This window comes from Sinocyclocheilus grahami, unplaced genomic scaffold (assembly GCF_001515645.1).
Source record: "Sinocyclocheilus grahami isolate Dianchi unplaced genomic scaffold, SAMN03320097.WGS_v1.1 scaffold968.1, whole genome shotgun sequence".
NCBI classification, from domain to species: Eukaryota; Metazoa; Chordata; class Actinopteri; order Cypriniformes; family Cyprinidae; genus Sinocyclocheilus; species Sinocyclocheilus grahami.
The window spans coordinates 301,000-306,966 of NW_015506147.1; the positions used below are offsets into that span (position 1 = coordinate 301,000).

Genomic DNA, 5,967 nt, shown 5'->3' on the forward strand with positions numbered 1-5,967 from the left:
GCAAACTCGCCTGACCTGAACCCCATAGAGAATCTATGGGGTATTGTCAAGAGGAAGATGAGAGACACTAGACCCAACAATGCAGATGACCTGAAGGCCGCTATCAAAGCAACCTGGGCTTCCATTACACCTGAGCAGTGCCACAGGCTGATTGTCTCCATGCCACGCCGCACTGATGCAGTAATTCATGCAAAAGGAGGCCCAACCAAGTATTGAGTACATGTACAGTAAATGAACATACTTTCCAGAAGGCCAACAATTCACTAAAAATGTTTTTTTTATTGGTCTTATGAAGTATTCTAATTTGTTGAGATAGTGAATTGGTGGGTTTTTGTGAAATGTGAGTCAAAATCATCACAATTAAAAGAACCAAAGACTTAAACTACTTCAGTCTGTGTGCATATAATTTATTTAATACACAAGTTTCACAATTTGAGTTGAATTACTGAAATAAATTAACTTTTCCACGACATTCTAATTTATTGAGATGCACCTGTATGTATGTGCATCAGCAGAACACGTGATTTTTGCTAATTGATTAATTGGTGTTTAATCTGTCCAGGTGGGAAGAAAATCACAGAACGAAAACATTTCTCATTGTTGTACTCTCTCTCTACTCCATCCAGGTATAGTTTATTGCTAATTTTATTTTCTATTCATGTTGTATCACTTTGTTCAATTCATCTATTCTAATGCATGGTTGATTTAAAATATGCTGCGGAAGATTATATCATATATTTGGATAAATGCTTGTAACCATTTATCTTGCACCGTATTTTTGATATGATATTTTTGATATGATATTTTTGATATCATTGTGATGTTCACTGAGACCGCGTTGAGCACGCTGAGGAGAGGTGGGAAGAAAATCACAGAACGAAAACATTTCTCATTGTTGTATTCTCTCTCTACTCTATCCAGCATCTGCATGCTCCATGTTAATAAACCCTCCATCAGCAGCAGTTCCTGTGATCCGTCTCTTCATTTATAACACTACGCAGACCGTGAAAGTGACAGTGGGGGTGGGGGGGGCGGTTACAGTGATGCCGTGACCCGGATGAAGATCAGTTCGCCTCGGATCTTCATCCAAGGATCAATGCCGTTTGACCACCAGTGGATGCTGCACTTCAGTCAAGGTTTCGATGAACAGTAACACAAAGTACACAATTCACACTACTACGTTTATTCTTCTTCCTCTAGTTTCCGTAATGATTTTGCTGTGCTGGTGCTTAACGAGTTTTGTCATTTAAAAATTTTACTCAAAGTTTGATAACCTTTGCATTAAAGAGGGATGATGGCATATGGTTTCAATGCAGAGAATTTTAATGTTGATGGGGACATGTCAGATTCGAGTTTTGCGAGAGAGAGACTCCTCAGTGATCGTTCATTTACACATTTTGCAGGGAGGGGTAATGTAGGACGAATGCCTGAATTCTGTTCTACTCGCGTAACTGAACAAACACCTAGTCAGTTAAGGAGTAATCCATTATCAGTCAGCCCAGACTTAAATGATGCAGCATGGTATAACCTCATAACACATATTGCTCAGGAAGTAGAACAGACTATAATTTCTGCTCAAAGTGGGGAAAGGTGTGGGGAAAGAAAAACCAGCAATGCACAGACTCGAAGTTTAGGTGCAGGTTAGTCATTCTCAGAGGCACCCTCACTTAATTTGACAGGAGTTAAACTGGTCATGCAGTCTGAAGTAAGAGAGCCCCCTGTTTTCCGAGGAGATGGAACTGATAAGTTCAGTGTGCATGAGTGGGAGGATTTAGTGGACACTTACCTGCGGAAAAGAGGCATACCAGTGTTGGAGCATCATCATAAAATCCTCTCAAGGCTGATGGGTAAAGCCAAAGACATTGTTAGAATAACCCTTCGCAGTAACACTTCCCTAAGACCCTCTGAGAACCCCAGAGTGATATTTGACATTCTGAAACAGCATTTCAGCAAGGTCAGATTTTCCTTTATGCCTTTAGCTGATTTCTACGGCACAGTACCTGCTGCGGGAGAAAATCCAGTCGAGTACTGGGTCCGTTTAAATAAGGCTGTGGATGTAGCGGAGGAGGCTTCAAATAGGCTTGGATGACAGATGGATAACCCATGTCAGGAGGCAGCCATGATGTTTGTCAAATACTGCCCGGACCCAACTTTGTTGGCCATTTTCCGCTTGAAAGCACCAGATAAGTGGACAGCGAGTGAAGTACAAGAGCATCTCGACAGATATCAGACTGAGCAAAAGGAACAGTTGGCGGTCAAATTTAAGCGTAACATTGCTATGAGGAATGCTACAGCTCATACTCAGTCACCTACAGAGAATGAGATCGCAGCTAGTGGTTTCCCTGTTGTGCCGTCTGATAATGTTAATGCTAGTACTCCATCTCCTCCACAGAATGATGATAATTGCATGAAGACGCTTATCAGTCTACTTGACCATGCTCTTTCCCAGAATAGTCAAGCGGAGATGAGGTGTCCTCGACCAAGCCAATCACCTATGAGAGCATATAAGGTATGCCGTTCTCATGAGCATTCAACTTTAGCACACTGTCGATGACAACGACTCTGCCTTGCCTGTTTCCAACATGGTCACATAAAGAGGAATTGTGTAGATAGTCAACCCAGCACTGGCAACCAGTTTGCACAGCCACCTCAGGGTTCACCAACTTTAAAATAGTCTGCCCACACTTGGAGAGGGGACGTGTGGGTAGAGTGGAACAAACCCTCGAAAATGCAGATATTAAGCAAGTTTATGAAAGTGCAATTGTGCAAGCTCCAGCTGATATTAAAATGATCGCACAGAATACACAAACTCTTGAAGTGTTTGAGTTGTTTTATGCACCTGTATATGTGAATGACAGATTCCAGATGAAGGGAATGTTGGACTCAGGATCTGTGGCATGTACTTTCAGTGAAGAAGTAGAGAGTAGAATGCTCAGTGAAGATGTATTGCCAAAGCCTACACCATTGACACAAGAAATAATGTTAATAGGATGTGGAGGTAAAACAACCAAGCCAAAATGCATGTATGAAGTTGAGCTCAAAGTGTATGGTGAGAGATGTTTGGTGCCTGTTCTAGTTGTACCAGGACAAAGGGATGATTTAATCATCGGTACCAATGTGATTAAGTTCCTCATGCACCAAATGAAGATCAGTGATGATTACTGGAGGATTCTGTCTAAAAGTGTTTCAGAGCCACCTTCATCATGTGAACAATTCTTGAATGTCATGGCGAATACTTGCCGCTGGAGAGGTGGAGATTCACAAGACAAGGTTGGTACTGTTAAGCTTCAGCAGTCAGTTACTTTCATGGCCAAACAAGAACACCTTGTCTGGGGAAGGCTGCCGAGTAATACTGCAATGTCATCAGGGAGCACTGTAATCGTGGAAACCACTTCTTCCAGAACCATGCCACGGGACATCATCATAGGCCGTGTTGTTACGCCTCTGTGTGGAGATCGTTGGGTTCCTTTAAAAGTTACCAACTTTTCAGACAAGCCGGTCACCCTCAAAAGGAACTGTAAGTTAGCTGATGTGTTCCCGTGCCTTGCCGTGGAAGATTTTGAGCTGTTGCAGGGTTTCAGTCATGCTCAGGTGCCCACATCCGAGGAAATTTCCCGACCTGGTGTCACAGGTGATCTTAAACAGAGACTTAGGGCCGTAAGCCTCAGTGACATTGATATCGACTCATGTTCTGCCAGTGATACAGCAAAGGAAAGGCTCGTCCACTTGCTTGAGAACTACAATGATGTATTCTCCAAACATGCTCTAGATTGTGGGGAGGTCAGAGGTTTTGCTCACCACATCCACTTAACTGATGAGCGTCCTTTCCGACTTCCGTACCGTCGTGTACCACCCGCTCACTATCAAAAATTACGCCAAGTTCTCTCAGAAATGGAAGAGCAAGGAGTAATCCGTAAATCAGTGAGCGAGTATGCTTCGCCTTTGGTTTTAGTATGGAAGAAAGATGGCAGCTTAAGGATCTGTACGGACTTCAGATGGCTGAACGCCAGGACCATTAAGGATGCGCACCCGCTCCCACACCAATCGGATGGTCTCGTTGCCTTGGGTGGAAATACTCTCTTCAGTGCTATGGATTTAACATCAGGCTTTTATAACATCCCCATGGCTGAAGAAGATAAAAAGTACACCGCGTTTACAACTCCAGTAGGTCTCCATGAGTACAATAGGATGCCTCAAGGGTTGTGTAATAGCCCAGCATCTTTTATGCGTATGATGTTAAGTATCTTCGGGGACCTGAATTTGAGCAGTCTGCTGTGTTACTTAGATGACCTACTGGTGTTTGCACCTGATGAGATTGCAGCTCTGGAGCGGTTGGAGATAGTATTCCAACAATTGAGGAGCCACAATTTCAAATTAAGTCCAAAAAAGTGCCATCTGATGCAAGCGTCCATTAAGTTTTTAGGCCACATTATCGATGGGAATGGTGTTTCCATTGATCCTTCAAAGGTTGAAGCCATAGCAAAACTGTCAAAAGCTGACCTCATGGAAGAAGATGGGTGCACTCCATCTGTACGGAGGATTAAGTCTGTTTTGGGAATGATCCTCTACTACCAGCACTTTATCCTTAATTGCTCCTCCATTGCCAAACCACTCTTCTCCCTAACTGCTGGGCAGAAAAGGAGGATAAAGGTCAAAACTGAGGCTAAGGCAGGCACGTACAGAAAGCTGAAGCCAACTGACTGGACCCCAGAGTGTGATGATGCCCTTTCTAAACTGAAAGAGAGCTTGCTGCAGAGTGTGGTCCTGGCACATCCCGATTTTTCTCTTCCATTAATTTTGTCAATTGATGCTTCTCTTGAAGGTCTTGGTGCTGTGCTATCGCAGATACCAGCAGGCGAAGAAAAAGCGTGCCCTATTGCATTCGCAAGCAAGTCCTTAAGTAACTCTCAGAAGAGATATCCAGCACACAAGCTCGAGTTTTTAGCCTTTAAAGTGGAGTGTGTCTGAAAAATTCAGTCATTGGCTAAAAGGCCACACGTTCACTGTATGGACAGACAATAACCCACTCACTTATATACTAACAAAGGCTAAACCCGATGCTTGTGAACAGCGCTGGGTGTCTAAGCTTGCTGCTTATACTTTTGATCTTAAGCATATTGCTGGAAGTAAGAACACTGTAGCTGACGTTTTGAGCCGTTCGCAAAAACAGTCAGTCACAGGCTCATCACCGAGCAAAATATGGCAGTCTACTTACTGAGGCTGAAAGTGTTGATAAAGATGGAGTTCAGGACACTTTTCGTTTACAAGTGAACAGTAGTGTTGCTTTCGTCAACAAAAATGATGACTAAATATTGTCGTCAACGAACCTTTATCACGTGACGAAAACGAGACGAGACGAAAATGCTGGTCATGTGACGATGACGATAATTAAATGTACAATGCAATATCGTTGACCAATAAAAACGAGACTAAATGTGGTTTACAAAATAAAAACTATGCTAAAATGTCTCTTCATTTTCGTTGACCAAAACGAGACAAAACGAAATGTTATAACGTTATTTAGTCTCGTTTAGTCGCGTTATTATTATTATTATTTTGCAGTATTTCTGTTTCCTGTGTCTCGCTTCAGGGGCTGCATCAGGTCGCACTGCGCAGATGCAGGCGATGTCACTTCCTCAAGCCCCACTCGCGGCATTATTTAGAACAGTGTTTCCCAACCGGTCTGTCGAGAGCAGGGGTGCCGTGTAAAAAAAAATGTTTTTTAAATATTTTTAAATTGCTAAAATGTTCAAAAAAGCAGCTATTATATAATATCCATTTATTCCGGTTGTAGTTCCCCGCTCAGGATTCACTTTCACGTGGTGTGACGCTCTGCGTGTTATCCCGCTCTATGCGTGTGTGCGTGTGTGTCAGTCGCTCACGGCCCATGTGAGTGCTCCACTCATATACCGTTCATGCTCATCGGAACAGCAAAGTCCACTCAAAAATCAAGCTGACAGGAAACAT

At 43.0% G+C, this 5,967-nt stretch overlaps 1 long non-coding RNA gene across 2 annotated transcripts in view; it reads left to right on the plus strand.

The window, feature by feature from the left end:
- Positions 1 to 1,128, plus strand: part of LOC107564879 (uncharacterized) — a 4,873-nt gene extending 3,745 nt beyond the window's left edge. The window contains exons 2-3 of one of the 2 annotated variants that reach the window (XR_001606300.1): positions 563 to 626; positions 922 to 1,128. This is a non-coding gene — a long non-coding RNA (uncharacterized lncRNA). The other variant, XR_001606299.1, reaches the window with a different exon arrangement.
- The last annotated feature ends 4,839 nt before the right edge of the window (positions 1,129 to 5,967 follow it).